Source organism: Manis pentadactyla, chromosome 1, assembly GCF_030020395.1.
Source record: "Manis pentadactyla isolate mManPen7 chromosome 1, mManPen7.hap1, whole genome shotgun sequence".
Lineage (NCBI taxonomy): Eukaryota > Metazoa > Chordata > Mammalia > Pholidota > Manidae > Manis > Manis pentadactyla.
The window spans coordinates 109,436,738-109,455,871 of NC_080019.1; the positions used below are offsets into that span (position 1 = coordinate 109,436,738).

At 39.1% G+C, this 19,134-nt stretch overlaps 1 protein-coding gene across 2 annotated transcripts in view; it reads left to right on the forward strand.

Moving 5' to 3' along the window:
* The first annotated feature begins 366 nt into the window (after window positions 1–366).
* Window positions 367–19,134, forward strand: part of KCNMB2 (potassium calcium-activated channel subfamily M regulatory beta subunit 2) — a 224,935-nt gene continuing 206,167 nt past the window's right edge. The window contains exon 1 of one of the 2 annotated variants that reach the window (XM_036926782.2): window positions 367–765. The gene's annotated coding sequence lies outside the window, so the exon portion shown is untranslated. The remainder of the gene's footprint in view (window positions 766–19,134) is intronic. The other variant, XM_036926780.2, reaches the window with a different exon arrangement.

Consider the following 19,134-nt stretch of genomic DNA (forward strand, 5'->3'; position numbering starts at 1 on the left):
CCATTCAGTGTACTTGATACATAATCTGAGATTTTGTCTGTATGTATACCCTGAATCCTACTCAGTGTTGCGGAGAACATTTCCTATTGGGATTGATTATCTTATTAACTCTGGAGAATGCTTATTTTTGTAACTGGGATGAGCAGAAGTCCTTTGCTGGGAATAAGAGAATTGTTTGGGGAATCCTATAGAGCATTTATTCCCAACTTCACTTCCCATGTAAAAATACCTATTTGCAAACGGAATTCCTTCTTCTGTAGTTAGAGGATTTGGAAATGTGATCCTCTCGGCAGGGTGGTGTCGGTCGTCGTAGTCTGTAAGGAAGTCTGAGCCCTCCCTGCCTTTTTAATGTGAGAATTCAAAAGCAGTGGGAAGTGATGTGGGACCTATCACAGCATCGCTAACAGACAGCCTATTACAGTATTTAATAAAAACAGAAACAGCATGCCTATCATAGGCTAATAAATCCTGCCTCCTGCACGCTTTAAAAACAGTATGAACAGCTTTGAAGGAGCTTCAGATAACTAATTTCAAGCATGGCTGTCTAGCGTGCCTGTCACTCCTTTTGTCCTTCCAAACTCTTTCAGACATTTTGAGCAGGAGTATTAAAGCTATGAGTTAGCAAGGGTTGTGACATTAACGGTCCAAAAGGCTTTAGGCGTGAGAGGTAATGATCATTACCAGTGGCGATTTGGAGGACTGCACTGGATCGCTGTCATTAAAAATTAAGCGTGGCTTTTGAGGAAGATGTGACAACTACCGGAGGTACGATTTGCATGTAAAACAAAGGAATCTGTTGCTGTTTCGTGCTTTTTGTTTGCTGTTTGCTGTGTGCTGTGCGTGTTGTGAATTGCCGCCAGGTGCGGAGTGAAAAGCAGGAGAAAGGGGAGTGGGAGATGGATCTGCTTAGAGCAAAACACAGTGAATAGTATTATGCTTTATGGCAGAAATACCTCGAGGACAAACTGGCTCCAGGCTCGTAGCCTGCTGAGTGTGCGTTCCACGTTGCTTTTCGTGGAGTAGAATGCTTAGAGGTCAAGGAGAAAACAGTTTGCTTCTTATCTGTGGTACCAGCTGGGCTGTTGGTAGGGTTGAGTGAAGAAGACTTTGTGGGTGAGCAGCATAAAGGTCCAAGAAAAATAAAGAGGAAGCGGTCCTTAAGACTTGAAACCTGTTAGGTAAATACTGTATTCCTGTGGTCAGTGTGCTTCCATAGCCGATGTCTAATTTTTAAAAGGGGAAATTGAGAGATTACAATGGATTTCCCTGATAATTACTTCAGATTTACTCTATTATAAAAGAAAATTGGGTACCTCCGTCCATTTTGCATATTGAAAGGCAATCCACACTGTTTATATTAATGGTGTTTCTGAAGCAGCATGAGAGTTTCAGACTAAAAGACAGGGCTTTCTCTCCGCTCCTTCTCTTGTTTATAGACAACTGCCAGGGCTGCAGATGGACAGGGTGATTCGTTAGAGGTTATGGACTTGACATTTTTTCCTCTTTTTTTTTAATGAACAACATAAAAGCACAATTCTCCTTGAAAAATAAAAGGGACAGTTGCCTTCCAAAGTCCAGGGGATATTGAGTGGATTTGCAGAGGAACTTACAGGGCTTTGTACTTTTATTAGGGGATCGGTATAGCTCAATCAGAAATGGAAATGTCAGAAAATCATAGACTGAGATTCTAAAGCAAAAATGCAATGATCAGAAACTAATGTTTCCCCAACTTGCTCTCTGGTGCAAGTTTCAGTATTTGTCATTGCATATGATCCTCGATGTGAAGTGGTAGGAATGTAGTGAGTGAATTTCTCAATGCTGTGACGTTATTCCCCTAATGGACTTTACAAACTCCAAGATAAAAGATGTTGTTTTAGATTTTGAAAAACTATGTTCTGATGTATTGATTTGGTCATAACAAATGGCAAAGATATATAGAATGATTGTACGTTTATAATAGTATGTAATATTCTCCTGAAACTTCTATATTAACACAGTATTAACTAGATAGAAGTAAAAGACAATACTAACTAGTATGTTTGTTTTCAGTTAAATAATGGAATTACGGCTAAGTGGGACTTTTTCTCTCCTCTGACGCAGTTCAGTTTGTACATTTGTCAGCTTCTGTGTATATACTGCTATTCACAGGCAGAGTGGAAGTCATTGCCCACCTATGCTTAAAGTTGTATGTCTGTTTTTCCTAATAGCATTACGGATATGACTGAACCAGCCAACTCTCTTGACTAGTCTTCATGTGACCAAGAGCTTATGTTCATGAAATGACTATATAGAATATCTAATGCAATTGATAGCTACGACATAGTTTTCTGCTTCAGTATGGCCAGTGGGATATGTGACCTTGACCTTGTAAAGTCCCATTTTCTAGCCAATTGTGTTCCCCAGTCAAGAACCCATATATGGAAAGAGAGCCCACAAAATGCAAACAGAAATACACACATACCCATTTGATTACTGCTGTCAGAAGTTTCCAACTGTGTATTATTTCCATTGTTCTCATTTAATTTCATTTATTTGAAAAGGACTTTCACTAGGCCTTTAGTCTCTTACCAAAATCTTCTGAATCTAATCACATCAAGCATTTATTTTAGAGGAAAGTTGTTCCATAAAAGCTGTAAACAGGAGCAATTCTCTTGTTGTGGTCATGCTCATCACACCTTACTGATAAACTAAGATGACTTTTCACAATTTACACAGATTTTTGGAAAAAGTTCCTATAATAAATCTTGTTGGTATATATAAATCCAGACTGGACCCACAACATGAAAAATATAGGGAGATATGATTTTTTTTTATTTGTAAGGTACAGGGAAGGCCAAACCAAATAATTTAGTCAAAACAGCCTACTTCATGTCACAATTTAATTTCATTACCTCTTTACATTGGTAGATACCAACTAAGGCATTTCAGATATTCTCTCCTTTCAGTTCCTGCTACGTCTCATAATGAAGAACCAACAATTCTCCAGCTATTCAGAAAGCAAGCCCGGAATCTATCCTGACATAAAAAATAAGCAAAGCTGTAGTCTGTCTTGTTTTCTCTTTCCCTGTGGCCAGTACAGCAAAATCATATCAGTCATCAAAACACAAGTTCCAAGTGGTCCTTGTTCTCCATCTCTCTCATATACACACACAGTCATTGCTTTATTGGTAGATATTGGACCAGACATTTCTTAAACCAATACATTTTTCTCTTTGATCACCTCTCTCCTCTTATCAAAATATGATTAAAAAAAATGAATCATCCAAAAAATATTCTTGCCCTTATAGAAAATAAAAAAGCAGCCTACAAAAATGTATGTATATAATATAATCCTAATTTTGTGTGTGTAAAAAAAAAGAAAAAAAGTGTCCCAAAATTTAGCAGAAGTTATCATAGTAGTGTATATTACTGATACATTTATTCTCTTAATTCATTTGTAGAGTTTTAAATTTTTTTCAGAGCATGTATTATATTAACAGTCACAAGAAGACTAAATCATAAAGTGTACCTGCATCTCCTTTTCCAACCATGTTGCCATCTTTTCCCATTATTATACTTCATACTCTCACTATCTCGCTATGTCTTCCCCCCAAATTCCAAAGTCATTTATTGGCTCCAACAAGACTGAGCAGAAATACCATTTTCTTATCAGAGCCTCTTCCTCCTTACGTTTCCTGGCATATCATGAAAAACTCAGCATTATCTTTTCTCATAGACTGCCTCCTGCTTCTTAATTCAGGCTTATTACAAAAGGAGAATTTGTGTGCATGTGTTTCTGTGTGTGTGTGTGTGTGTGTGTATGTGTGTGTGTGTGTGTGTGTGTGTATGTGTGTGTGTAATCCTCCTCACTTTATAGATAGAGGACTTTTCAATCTCCTTTCCTGGTTCCTCATTACCTCCTCAATCATTAAATATTGTAGTTTTTAATTTAAAATATCCTCTATATCTATAATTACTCCCTGAATTATAATGTAACTAAACTGAAGTTCCAGTTTCCTCATTGGTTGATGACAGTAGTGCCTATTTCTTTAGGTTCAAGATCAAGTGTAAGGCAGTGAATCACTAGTACTTGGCACAGAGAACATGCTTAAAAAGCAAGAGTGTCCTCATCATTATTGTCATTTGACCATCACAGTATGTTTGAATAGTAGATGTTATACTTTTCATTGAACAGATACATAAATTAATATGTAGAGAAGTTAATCAAATTGCTCAAGGTCAGAGAAGTAGCACATGAATCAATAAATGAGTCCAATCTAGTCTTAAGACCTTAGAAACCATGCATACACAGCTCCCAAATTCTAATCCCTCGCCAGGACTTTCCCCTGAACTCCATACTTACATATTCAACTATCTACATAACATTTCCACTTAACTGCCTTATAGGCATCTCACACTTAAAATGTTCAAACTCACATTCCTAAATTTCACACAAAATGCACTCCTCCCATATTTTCTTCCCCCCATGTATGTAAATAGAAACTCCATTCTTCCACTTTCTCAGAGGAAAAATCTTAGAGTCCTCTTCGAATCCTCTCTTCCTTCATATGCCATGTTCTTCTACCTTCAAACTATGCCCAGCAATTACTTATTATTCCCACTGCTCTGAACAAGTTACCCCCAGTTCTCAGATCACTGCAGTGTTCCCACCACGGACCTCCTGCTTCTGCCTCTCCCTGCTTCGATACACGTATTCTCTTCTATATCCAACACCAATGGCCATTTCAGAACTTAAATCATAACTATCTTTGCCCAGAAGCCTCCAGGATCTTCCTATCTGACTAAAGATAAAAGGCAGCTCCTTCCAATGGCCCACAGGCCATACATGATGAGCCCAGGCTCCTCATTGGCCCTCCTGCTACCATCCTCCCATTGGCACTCCATGTCAGCCACACTGACTTCCTGGCTGTCCCTCACACCTGCCATGTGCTCTCAACCCTCAGAGCCTTTGCCTTTGCTGTCCCACCTGCCTAGGAAATTCATCCTCTACCTAGATACATAACTCAGTTTCTCACTTTCTTCAAATGCCACTTTACCAGAGAAGACTTCCCTGAAAACCATCTTTCACATGGCACCCTCTTGCACACTTCCTACTCCAATCTCTGCTTTCTTTTCCTCCATAGCATACCAAATGATCCCCCAACATACTGTATGTATTGAATTTTTATTGTCTGTCCCTCTCCTGCTAGAATGTAAACTCTATGAGAGCAGGGATTTTGTTTGTTCCCTGATAAATCCATAGCATCAATTGTCAAATGAATGAATAAACTGAGGAAAGTAGGAATTGAATATTTTTCCCCATCAAAATCCATCAGCAGCATTTAGATCCAAGCATAAGTTTTCAACCTCAGGGTCAAAGCTCTGTGTCATAACACTGTGTTGCTCTTTCCAAGGAGAAAGATACTGAACACCTTGAGGAAAGTCAAGGAGATTTATTAAGATGATTTCTTTCTTCTCTCTACACAGGAGGGGAAAAAAAATCACACCACTGATTCCAATCTATGTCAAAGCAAATAAAAATCCAATTTGCCTGAATTTGATCTTATCTAAAAGATGACTTCATTTTCAAAAAGACATCTTTGCAGATCTCTACAAGGACTGTGGACATAGACATGTCCTATATTTCTCTGCTCTCCCCTTGTGACGAGAGAAAGGATAGCAAAACTATGTTAGAAGATAAAATGGGGCTCAATACCCCTTTCTGAGCATATGAGTCCCAGTAGCCTGTGGGGCAATAGCAATCAACCAATAATAATCCGTACTTTTCATTTACATTCATTTGTTGCTCTCAAAATCAGCATAGTCTATCTCATGGTCTGATTAACAGTGACCTCTCTATTATTCATGAGGTACAAGTTTTCAAGTAATTAAAGTATCTTATTGTCCAAATTGGGTACAAACAATAATACCCAATATTTCTAGGATGTTCTGTAGTCTAGAGAGGAAGTGTGATATGAAAAAGATTCAACATATGAGACAAGCACAGACTTTAGACAGACTTGGCCTGAATTTCACCTTCTCTACTTTATAGATATGTGACTACAGAAGTGTTTAAAAGTTTTCCAAGACTCAGTTTCCTCACTGGTAACTGATGATAGTAATACCTACCTCTTTGGGTTTAAGATTAAATGTGATCATGTAAGCCAGTGCCCCACAAAAGTACTTGGCACAGAGGAGAAGCTTAAAAAGTAATGAGAACTGTTGATGTTATTGTTACTAAATCTTCATTGTGTGCTTGATATTATACTTACCACTATAAAGATATCATACTTTCCATTGAACAGATAAGAAAACAAAGATGTAGAGAAATTAATCAAATTGCTCAAGGTCAAAGAACTACTCTCCCTTCAGCCATAGAGACGCCTGATAAATAGAATGTCAGATTAACATTCTTTAATGTATTTAGTGAATAAAGGCTGCCAGTGATTAGGAGAATTTTTAAAAGGGAGGATCTGAAGAAAACATTTTTCTTTCCTCTTGAATAATGCAGCTGCTTTACATATTTCTTTCTAAACAAAAAATAGACTTAAGCTTCTATGAAACAACTTAAATGAATGCTAATCTACTCATTAAGAAAACCTCAGTCTCTAGATATGCAGTATAATGGAGTACTGAACACCAGCTTCACAACCCTGAAGACTTTGGTTTGAATCCCCATTTTGCCCAGTTGTTTAAAGGTTGCTAAACTTCCCTTTCCTCAGCAGAAATGTAGATAGTAACAGTATATCACTCATGGGTTTGTGATGATTAAATAAAGTAATCTGTGCATAGCTGTTAGCACCCAGTTTGGCACCAAGTATGAGCATAGTGTGTATTACCTATCATTATTATCATCAAAGATGAAACTTTAAGAAAGTAACCCCTTTATTTCTTATGTCTTGGTATTGCATGCCTCTAAATTCATTCAGTAGACATCATTTAAAAGTAATTTTGCATTAAGGTATCATAAGATTTTGCAGTGTTTGAGCATCTGGTCAGCACCAGAAACCGAATTTCCTGAAATATGTAACATTTGCTCACTAGACCCAAAATGAAAGAAGCAATTCTGAAAAAAAAAATCCAAAATATTTCTGCTTTTCTGAGATCCTGAACTCAATTTTACATATTTATATTACAAGGACTTTAACTGAGTGCCTTCCTTGACCCTGTCAGGCTCTAGTTTCAGCATTTCCTGTCTTCGCTCTATCTAGGGCTGCATGGGCTGAATTACAGGTAGACTGACCAGATGAATGCATCATCACGTGATTGCAGTGCAGCGTGTGCATGAAATTGGCAATTGGTATCATCAATTATTCTAGACTTAACATTACTAATTTCTTAATGTGAAAAAATTCAATTTCATTTAATTGCTCAATAAAACTTAGCATATCTTATTAAACTATTGGGAAACTCTCAAATATAAATCTATAATCTAATACACAGACCACACTCTTCTTTAATGAGTTCTGAACTTCATCCTACACCAAGTAACATCTCAAATTTCAGATTCTTGAATGTTGGTGCATGACACTAATGACTGTATTTGTGAGGGTGTTTCCTTTAATATGTTGTCATTTCTCAAGTCCACCTCGTTGAGTACAATTGGTCCCAACAGTAGTAACACTCTTCAGAAGTTCTATATGCCATTGTCATAAATATGTCACAGATTTTCTAAGTTTGATTAGTTTTTTAATCTTCACAAGATATCACTTCTTTTTTGCCCCAAGAATACTGTGTGTGTAGTTCTATCACAGCCCTTAACACACTGGCTGTGATCTTTGGTTCACTAATCTGCTCCCCTCTACTCCAGTGAAATTGTAAATCCCTGGAGGTTAAGAACTGGGTCACAGTCATCATAGTATTTCCAGCCTAGCAGAGTTCTTGGCCATAATTAATGCTCAATAAGTATTTCTTGAATGAATCAATCAGAGATGTCTGTACTAGAGCTCGTAGTGTCCAGTTTAACCTGAGGGTAAATGACCAAGTTGACAAATAGATTGTATGCCTCAGAAGTGGAGCACTGCATGGAACAATTACGTATGAACAAAACCCTGGACTTGCCCTGAGCTCACTGACCTCATTGGCCATCCTCTCACCTCTTCTCTTCATATTCTCCAAGCCATTTCTGATGCTTCTAGCACTGTTTCCCCATCCTTTCCTCTCTACTGTCTGCCACAGCCACTACCCTAGCTCTCAAGAGTATGGTGGAGCCTTTCATTTGACAGCCTCAGACAGCAAATACCTAACTAACCCCCTCCTCATCAAAGCCAGGGTGACCGATGAGCCTGGATGAGAATTTTACCTTGGGGGGGAGGAGAGGACATAAATCAGCTGTCAAAATGTCAAGCCTGCCAGCTTCTTGGGAAAGAGAGAAGGTGCTGATATTGCGAGACTGGAGGGCTTTGGTTTACATTTCCCAGCATTTGTACTAAATAGGGAAAATGTCAGATGAATCCCACATGCAGGTTCCTTGTCACCTTGGTGTTTTCCTGAGTGTAAAATTGAAATTCCAGAATGTTCTGGATGTAGGAGCTCATTTTCAGTTTTCAATAAATCCAGTCAATATCTAGAAAATAATAGTTAGGAAAGTAGTAAAATATGTAACTCAATTTTAAAGTATAATTTTTATCCCAGATAATTAGGTTGCAAACTCCTTGACAGCAGACACTATGTTTTATATAGTGAACAGAACAGTATTAAATACATACATGTTTCTTTAATAACTTTTTCTGTTGATATACACCCTCCTCTGCACCCCATTCTCTGAGGTAAAGCTGTATTGGAGAAGTCAGGTAAATGTTTTATCGTTATTTACCAGGCTGCTTGTCTGGAAATTTAGGGTTTTAGAAACCACACAAATCTTAATTCCACTGAATCCCCTTTGTGCACTACAGTGTAGACATGGCTTTTATGAAAGGAAAGAGGGATTGTGACTTCTGATGCTGCCTGTTTATTCATAGAGTCATATTCCGCACAGACATTTCTGATTGTAAATGATATACAAAACCAATACATGTAGGCTTCTACCAAAGGAAGATTCAACTTGGAACTTTGTCAAAGTAAAGCCCTTACTACATGACATGTGTCTGGGGAATTCCATTGTACTTTGTGACATAGTTCAGGAGTCTGTAAATAATGAGTTTGGTTTTTGTCAGACTTTGTAGCTCTTTAATTATTACATTTTTCACTTGATGGCTGGTAAAGTTCAAGCCCCTGACTCCATAACTCTTATCCACAAAGGTGAAATATCTTTCAAACTAAAACTCTTAGAAAGTTAAAAAATAAGCAGAGATTCAAATGCAAATCAAGAATCTTTCTTTTCCTATAGCAGAGGAGCATTCTGGCCATGCTGTATAGGATACTTTATGAGAAGGAGAGAGAAGCAGTTGGTAAATTTTGCCCATGAGATAATTTTTAAAGGTTTTGAGGTTGGTTTTGTATAAGCATCTGAAAATTTCTGACCATATAATTTGTAGCTCCTTCAAACTGAACTATAATTTCTTCAGAGGGATTGTATTTCTGTGGTAAATCTGGGACCACTGATTGTCTCTGAATTTTTTCATTTTCTAGTATATTCCAAATGAAGAAATTAAAGGGGAAAACAACAATCTGATGTCCAGAAGAAAATTTAAACCTAACATGAGAGGAAAAATTGTAACAGGATTGATCCAGTTTCTTCCTTGCTATGATGATAATCAATGACAGGTTTAGCCTCACTTCCTAGTGGTTTTATTTGATCCTATGTGATGCTTGGCAAAAGTCATGTGGGACTGCCTGTGTAGACAACTCAAGGTAACTATTTGCTTTAAAAACATAAAAATAGAATAGCACAGAACTAAATGCTCTGTTGGAATGAATCAAAAGAAAAGTTGAGAGGGAGACATAAAGTTCAGATTCAAAGGAAAAGGAAAGCTTAGGTAATATGTTACCAAATATGAGAAAATCGTTTTAGGTGTATAAAAGATAACAATAGCCCTGGTTCAGAGAAAACTGGCTAGAGAATGTCTATTACCACCTGCTTCCCAGTCCTCTAGGCCTGTATCCCACTGACAGGTAGAGTTAGCATCTGCTGAACTGAAACTGAAAAAAAAAAAATGCTATAAAAACAGAAGATGTGCTCTGAGTTATGTGCTTATATGTAAAGTTGCCTTGGGTGTGATTGTGTGTCAGATGGTATTTAGTTTGTTGAGAGGATTCTTTCCTCAAAACTTTGAATGTGATCAGGTATTCACATCATTAAAAATACATATATATTGTCTCCCTCCAATTACCCCTTAACTAATCAGTCCTCATTTCATGCCTGCATTCATTTAACTACTCACTTATGCAACAAATATGTAATAATATCCATGATGGACTAGGCACAATGACCAGTATCAGGATTACAATGTTGAGCCAAATCAGAAGTGAACTCCTTCCCCCCAACCATGGAGGTTATAGTCCTAAACGAGAAAGACATTATTCAAATAATCATATAAATAAGCATAAAATCACAAATGTACTAAGTGCTAAGAGATTATTTAATTGGAGGTATTAATGTAGTCAAGGACATTGGAGAAAGCTTCTCTGAAGAAAGGAATGACTGAGATGCTAAATGAAGAAGTAAAAGTGAGTGTGAATAAAAGCAAGTGTGAAAGCAGCAGAGGGTGGAGGGGAAGATTTCCAGGCAGAAGAAAAGGACACGATAAAGCTAAAGTATCGCACCTTCACTCCTCCAACATTTATCAGGCGCTCTGCCCATTTGTGCATGCGCACACGCTTATGTGCATGTGTGTGTGTGAAAGACTTTCTTGTCCTTACGGAGCTCACATTCTAGTGAAAAGCAATCAATTAAAAAAGAGTTAAAAAGGAAGTCTATTAAAATAGATGAGGACCATGCCTCTGACAAAGAGCCAGTGTGCCTGGACGGCTGGGATCAAACAGCCTGTGGTTCAAAGTAAGGCTGGAGAAGCAGAGTAAAACCCAACTAGATAGGAGCTTACAGGTCACGTTAAGGAGTTTGCTCATTATTCTAAGAGCAATGGAAAGACATCAAAGTATCAACAAGGAGGTTGACAAGACATTTGCTCTTTACAAAGACGTCTTTGCTGCACTGTATTGACCTTAATGGAGAAGAGCACTAGGATGCAGAGAAGCCCGCTGAGAGGCCCCTTAGTAATCTGGGTGATGGCACTTGCACCAGGCAGCAGTGGGACGGCAGAAAAGTGGCCAGAAGGAGCCACATTTAGGAAGTCATTTAGAGAGTTGGCAATAGGCTATATTTGAGAGGATGTGGGTACAGAAGAAGGAGGTGTCAAGGATAATTTTAGATTTCTGGCCTGAATAACTGGATAGATGGTGAGGTTATAGAACACTTGAACATGACTAGAGTTATCTTTCCTCAAAAAACATTTTGAAATTATAGTCTGTACTTATTGCCTCCACTTCCTTGCTCTCCATTCATGTTTAAAGGCACTGGCCTCTGAATTCTGGCCACACTGCGATCCTGTGACTGCTTTCTTCACCCTTTCCATGAATTTCTTTAGCCCTCATCCGGCTTTTTCATAGTCCTCATGACTACAGCATTCAAAAGCACAAACCTTCTCTCTCTAATATATGTATTTTCTTTTTTTTTTTTCCTTGAAATGTTCTCTTCTCTTCATTTAATTATGTTTCACTTCCCAGGTCACCTCCTACTTTACAGTTCTTTCCTATCTTTCCTCTTTGCTGAGTCCTCTTTTTCCTTTTAATTTTTTATACTGTTTCTGTAATTGACCATATTACCTATGTACACTTTACCCTAAACCATCTCTCCAGCTGTGACCTGCTCCCCAAGCCAAATCCTACATTGCCTGCCATCTAATAGACACTTCCCTGCGGCTACATTTACATTTCAAAATTCACTTATCCAAACTAAATTCTTGTTAAGACCCAGTACTTCTATTCTGCCTCATCTTTCTATTCATTGTGCCACTGACTGCCCAGGTCTCGAAGCCCATGGTTGTCACTGATTCCTCCTGCCACTATAGACCTAACCGGTCTATTGATTGTTCTTTCAAAATATCTTTTGCATCTGTGCTTTTGTTCCTCCCCATACAAATAAAGCCCCTTTATTCTCACACCTTGGTTATTATGATTATTTGCTAACCAACCTTCTTGTCTTTAGTCATTTTTTTTTCCCAAAGTGCTATCCTTAAATCACCTGCACGAGAATTACCTGGGGAGCTTTTGTAAAATATCAGTTCATGTGGCCTGTATTTAATCAGAATCTTTTGGGGTAAGGCCTGGAAATTTAGCAAACACCATAATTAGATCTACCACACATAAACTTGGGGGAACAACCGCTCTAATCTCTCCCGTTTTCTTCTACATAGCTCTTCCTAACGATGGGTTCCAAGGCATGACCTGATTATGGAACTTCCCTAGTCACAGCCCTTCAGTGGCTCTCGTCTAACCAAGCAGAGAGTCTCTCAGTACACATCATGATCCTCCAATTTGGGGCATGCAGATAAATTTCCAGCTTAATCTTTACTCTACCTCTCCTCCCTCACCCTGTATTACGACTGATCTATACGAGTCGCCACCCCTCAAGCATACCTACCACATCCTCATGCCTCTGTCCTGTGGCCTGACATACCTCAAGCATCCGGGAAAGGCCTCTGTCCCCTTTCATATTTCCTCCTGTCAAACTCCTACCTACTCTCCAGAGGCCCCTTCCAGGTAGAGCCTCTCTCTCTCATCACTTCCCACTTCTCCTTTTCCTTTCCATTCCTTGTCCTCTAGACCAGAAGGGGCCTCTCTGGTCTTCAAACTAGTTTAGCAAGGATTCTACGTTTTGCTACTTACTCATCACATAGTTATACACGCATATCATTTTCTTTTTTTCTTTTTTCCTTTTACTTACAAATTTCATGAAGAGAGAAACTATAATTTATAAAAAGACAGATTTATGAGTTAGAAAGAAAGTTGACATGAATTCAAAATCCAGCTAGTACGTGTCCTTGGGAAACCACTTAGCCTCTCTGAGCTTCATCTCTATTTGGTAAGTGGGATAGTGTCTCTTACATTATAAGATTTGGGTCAGGATAAGTTAAGGTGTCTTGTAAACAGTTGAGCCATAGGAAGTTGCCCATATTTAATTATTTTCATGGATAAAAATGGAAATTTCATTATACTGAGTAATCCTCTTTATTTTAATACACTTTCCTTTAAAATATTGTTGTATCCCTTACTATGCTTTGCATCCACTTCACACATCAGCCCCTTGCCCATTGACAAGATCCATATGTGTGAATATAAGAATGTCATCATCACTGGGAAAAGATAACTGGGGAGAAAAGAAAGCTACACCAGCACCATGTGGGTAAACTATTAACTGCCTAGGCGCTGACCCTTGCCTGTTGCTTTTTCAAAACAGGTGAACTAACAGCTTACTTTAACAATAAGCTAAAGCAAGCTCTTTCTAAGAAGAGAGTTCTGTTAAGTATAGGTCAACAGGGAAAGTAACAACACTCACTTGTCTCTTGTTTAAGGTCCATCTTGGGCATCACACAAACTTGCTCAAATTTCTCTCCTGAGAATTACCTGCCTTAGAGTTTATCTAAATCACATTATACTCCACCCCAGCTGGGATTCTTTGTCATTAATCAGGACAGCAATGATATTTTCCAGTGCAACTTCTAAGAAAGGTATGCACATTTTATCTCTTCGGCTCTCTTTCTCTGCCCCTGCAGTACTATGAAACAAAACCTCTTGACCAACGAACCCAAAGGAAGCTTAGCTTGAGAAGGTCAATGTTATATTGACTACAAAGGTAAATGAACCAGACAGGACTTGATATTGTTTTCAGTTTCTTATTTAGTGTTAACTCTTCAGACCTAGCCATCCAAGAAAGATGCTTTGTCTAATGTTCCCTTTGTTAAAAAAATTATTTGTCCCAACAAAGCCTTATGCGAAAGGAGGCCCTCAGTGAGACTGCCAAGTACTCAGGTATTATATCAAGTTCCAGAGTTAGGAGTGAAACAGATGCCACAAGAAAGGGCCACAGTGTTTTGGGTATTTTAATAGAAAGATTAAAAATAAAAGTTGAGAAAAGGACAGACCCCAAGAAGGAAGAAACATCAGTATTAACAGAATATTAATCTCTCTTTTTTCTTTCCTTTTTTTTTGCCACTTAGATGGCTGTATTAATATCTCTGTGCCTCAACTTCCTCCTACATAAAATGAGGCCATAATGCCTGCGACCCAGGGGTTTTGTGTAAGTTAAATGAAATCATGTGTACAAGGGGGCTTGCACAGTGCCGCTCAGAGTAGCACCTGAAGAAATGGCACCCGTTGCTGTTGTTAGTGTGGGAGTGGGTAATCATGGTGAATGTTACCGAGAGCTCAAATAGGAAGGGGTTTTTGTGATCCTGGATTTTACTAATTCAATTGCAAAATGAGAGATCATTTTCCAAAACATGGCTTAAGTGTCAAAATTAGGCTCAATGTCATTAAAGGATGGGGCAGAGGTACAGGAAGCAAGCCATTCTTTAAAAGAATTTTCTCTCAGAAGGAAGGCAAGAGTGAGGGCAGTTAACAAAGAACAAGCAGGGATGCAGGAGGGGTGTGGACATACTCTTTCCGGAGGCTGGCCACAGGGCCTCCTCGTAGGGACTGAACTCCCATCTTACCTCATTTTGTAGATTACACATGGAACTCACACAGAATTCACCTCTTATGAATACCATGGCTCTGTATGGTAGTCATCAATACCCCCATTTTAAGACAAGGAAACTACAGTCCAAAGACACTGGAAATCCTGACCCAAGATCCAGAGTAAGTAAAGGGAGAGCCAGCCTTCCAGACAGCTCCTCTGACTCCATCTACCGCCAGGCCACACTACCTCACCTACGGAGCCCCCACTGCTGCCTTGGGAGCCTGCTCACCAGGACATGTGCATTTCCAGAGAGGAACTAGGGGCACAACCATGGAGAAATAGCTGTTCCTTTTTGGTATATTCCCTGCTGGCAAGACCTTAAAAATACCCACAGTGATACACACCATTCATTGGGTACTTTGTGGCTAACTGGCACTTCACACAACAATGTCACTGTAGCAGGGAAGCCTTTGTACATTCAAGGTGTTATGCTAAGCATTTGATAAGCATTCTCTCATTTACAGCTCAGAACAGCTCCAGGAAAGGAGAGTTCCAATCATTCCTACTTTATACTTGAAAAAGCTGAGGCTTGAAAAGAGTGATGAGCTTGACCGAGGTAACACAACTTGTAGGTGGCAAAGCTGGGGTTCAAGCTGAGGCCAGCCTGATTCCCAAATTTGACACATGGGGGCCATTTGACACATTTTGTGCCCTGCTGCCAAGGTGCACAGGCCCCCAGATGTGCAGGCCTGGGCTGTGAGGTCCCAAAAGGGTCACGCCCAGAGCTCCAGGAAATAGAAGGAAGCACACGACTCCTGCATGGAGGTCTTGCTGGCAGCTGACCCAGGCGATCTGCTCTCCTGTGGATTCACATCTCTGATCTCGCCTGACCTGCTAAGTAAACCACTAAAGCCTGGTGCTGACCTTCCTCCAGAAGCCACAACCAAGGTTTGAAGATGTGATTCTAATGGTAATTATGGAAGAATGGTTTAAGAGCACTCCTACCACAAACTTCTACACTGAGAAGCGGTGAAAGGGAAGGGGAGTTAAAGCAATGGAGCAAAATGTTTTGTAAAGGATTTCACATTTTTCTTTAACATATCATCAAATTGTCTTCTATTTTTCCCCAGTCTTATCTTTTGAATAACAAACCAAAACATCATGATTCTATTATTCTGTCACCAATCTCTAAAATAATTCAGGTTGACAAACCCATTTCAGATAAAATATAAATTATGCACCAATTCTCTTTGCCTAATACTTTATATAACCCAGTGTGTGTGTGTGTGTGTGTGTGTGTGTGTGTGTGTGTGTATGTGTGTGCATGTGTGTGTATATATCAATAGCATTTATAAGCTTTATTTCCTTCCTATTCCATTTTCCCCAAATTGGTCTTGACCTCACCAATACTGTGCGTGGGCTGCTTTCCTAGGAAATCACATTCCTCAGTCTGGGTAGAATCTGGACCACAGGTCCTTCCATTTCTGTAAGTTGCTGTTGTTGTTTTGTAGCTGTTTTAAGTCAAGCAAATATAATAATTGTCCTTGCTTTTGCTTTTCCTTAAATTATAGAAATTCAAACACTTTGTTACCCTGAAATTATTATGATTTGTATTCAAAAGCAATGACCTAATAAGTTGCACATTTTATGCCTCAGTAGTCTTCTAGATTTGTGAATAAATGCCACAGTCGATTCTGACAGCACCCTTAATGGCGTTTAGATTCCTTTCTTCTTTGTTGGGTAGCACGGTTTGATTTTATCCATATTTCAAAGGAATAATAAAAGCTAAGGGTTTCTTTCTGGTAGTTCTTCAATAAAGATAAGCAGAAAAACAAATATCTGCCCTATGCCAGAGTGTTATCTTGGCTGGATTTTTATCACTGCTTGTCAACAAGTTTCTTCTAAAATGATACTAAATTAATTCATATTTGCAAAAGCAAATCAATTTTAATAAAATGTTAAAATGAAATCCAAACTGAACTTTCACCTGAAACTTGAACTTTTAAATTGCTGTTCATCTAAAGTCAGTTAAGATTTATGACAGATACATAAAATATGAGGAAGGAAACAGATTTCCTTTATTATCCTACCTAAGTGCCATCTGGCACCATGCTAGGGGGCTAAAAAAATATGGTTTGGACTTCATTTTGGTCTGGATGTGTTTACAGGATTTGATGAAAAAATCGGAAAGATGAACTAGATGTTGGCCAATACAGACTTTCAGGAATGCTTGTTGAAAATAAAATGTAAAAAGCAGATATATGGGCAAGCCACTCAAATGTAAGAAATGACTGGGTATGTGCCCCAAAGACAGAAAGGGCACAGTTTGGGGCAGAGGCTAGGAATGTCACCCAGAACTGAGTATCCTCTGGTCAGCTTCCGAGATTCGTACTGAACCAGGGGCTGCTCAGATTGGCTTTCCCCAAGATAAAACCTTGAGAGTGAAGGAGGCTTTGCAGAGAAGAGAGAGAAAATGAGAGGTAGAAATCACTGAAAAGGAATATAACCAGAGCCAAACCATTTTAAAAAACCATTAAAATTAATAAGGGCTAACATTTCCTCTCACTTATTTATGGGCCAAGCTCTATGTCCTGTCATCGCATCCTGTTGACAAACCTGTGAGTAGGTTTTCTGATCATCTCTATTTTGGAAAATAAGGAAACTGAGGCACAGAGAGGTCCAACAGCTTGTTCAAAGTTACACAGTGACAAGGGTAAAGACCTTGATTCAATCTCTGGTGATCCAATCCTGATTCCAGAGTCTATACTCTTAGTCACCATTACTAAGAAATTCCAAAGCACTTTGCATTTAAAATAATGACTTTCAGAGCATATGGTTGCAGGTAAATATGAATGAACTTCTAATAAGAAATCAAAGCTGAAATACTTATCAGAGTCAAATCTTGAAACTCTAATTGTTACCAAAGCACCATGCTTATTCCTCATCTGCTGTGAAAGAATGGAACTTGAAATCAAAATGAGCTTTAGAGAGTATACAAACATTTATATTTCAAGACAAAAATGTTTTTCTCTCATCGGGATCACCTAGAATCTTATTAGAAAAGTTAATTCCTTCCTCTTTTCTCTGATGTAGAACAAGTGTCCTGACTGCAAGTCCATTTAATTCAGTTATTTTTAACCATCAATTATTTGGCCCCCTTTCAAGAGAAACACGTAGGCCTTTGCCTCTCCTTAAAAGCAAAGAGCTCAAATTCCCCCTATTTCCATGAAGTAAGTATAATTTATGTTCAGAGTCCATAACCTAGTAAAATATTGAGATTAATAAGAAGATTAGAAGACATGTGCCTTTGCCCTCAAGTGGCTTGCAAACTAGTCCTGATTACTGCTCAGAAGAAAGTACGGCTGGGTTCCCAAAGGCATATGGGTGTTGTATAAAGGGTGAGGGTTCTTGCCTTCTGCAAGTCACTTTATCACAGTAGGAGCTGTCTGAGAGAACCTCAGAAGGCTGTGGAACACATGCTTTCTCAGCAGTTAGCCGATCACATCATATGACCGACCAAGCCAAGGTGGTCGTCATTTTAACCAGGGTTTTTTAAAGACAATGTCTCCGACATGAAAAGAGACATGAGGGGAACAGCAGGCTGACAGAGCAGAGGGCTGGCCACGAGAAGAGTGTCCTCGACGCTACCACTGAAAGCCCACTATGCTGCCTGCTGTACAGGTGGACTCTACAACTGGGAAATTGCAAGAATAATGAGAGTCAAAAGAAAGAATAAACAGAATATTTTACTACTTTTCATCAACAAAACTGCTCTTCACAACCCACAAAGGGTCTCTTCCCTGGTCCATCAACCCCCAGTGTGTGAGCACAGCATATGTTTTAACCTAATGGAGTCACACAGTCTTAGGAGCATGAGCTTTTATATCTGAATTTGACCCTTGCTCGTCCATGACTAGCTGTGTCACCTTAGGCAAGTCATTTAATGTTTTCATTCATTTAATGTTTTCATTCTCTGCATCTATAAAATGGGTCCTCTTAATACTGAACTTGTAGGTTTCTTGGGAGGTTTGAATGAAATGATACATACAAAATATATGCTGGTGTGTGGTCAAAAGTCTGACCACATGCCCAAGTGGGTGACTTACGATGGGAAAGCACTTGAAAGACCCAGGGATGCCATAGGAAACATGAGAACTTTTGGGACTTACATGCAAGGAGTCCAGGAGTGACCAGCTGGACAAGCTTGCATGCTGCTGTCATGGACAGGAAGGGAATGGCTTATGTGGGGTGAGGGGACAGAGACTGTGTGCTTTGCTACAAGGGATCATTCTTGTGTGACCAGTGCCTCAAGGAACAAAACCTTGGTCAAAGGAGTCTGCCTCCCAATAAGGTTTCTCCCAAAAGATAAGGTGGGCCTAGATTTGGCCAGCCCCAGGCCACCAGCATACCATGGACTTAGCATACTGCCTAAAGGAGGGGCCCATGTGGACACATGGTTATTCTGCATCAAAAGGTTGCAAGTGGGCAGTGCTTGTCCCCATAGCTGGTATGCTGGGTGATAATTCCAAATTACTCAT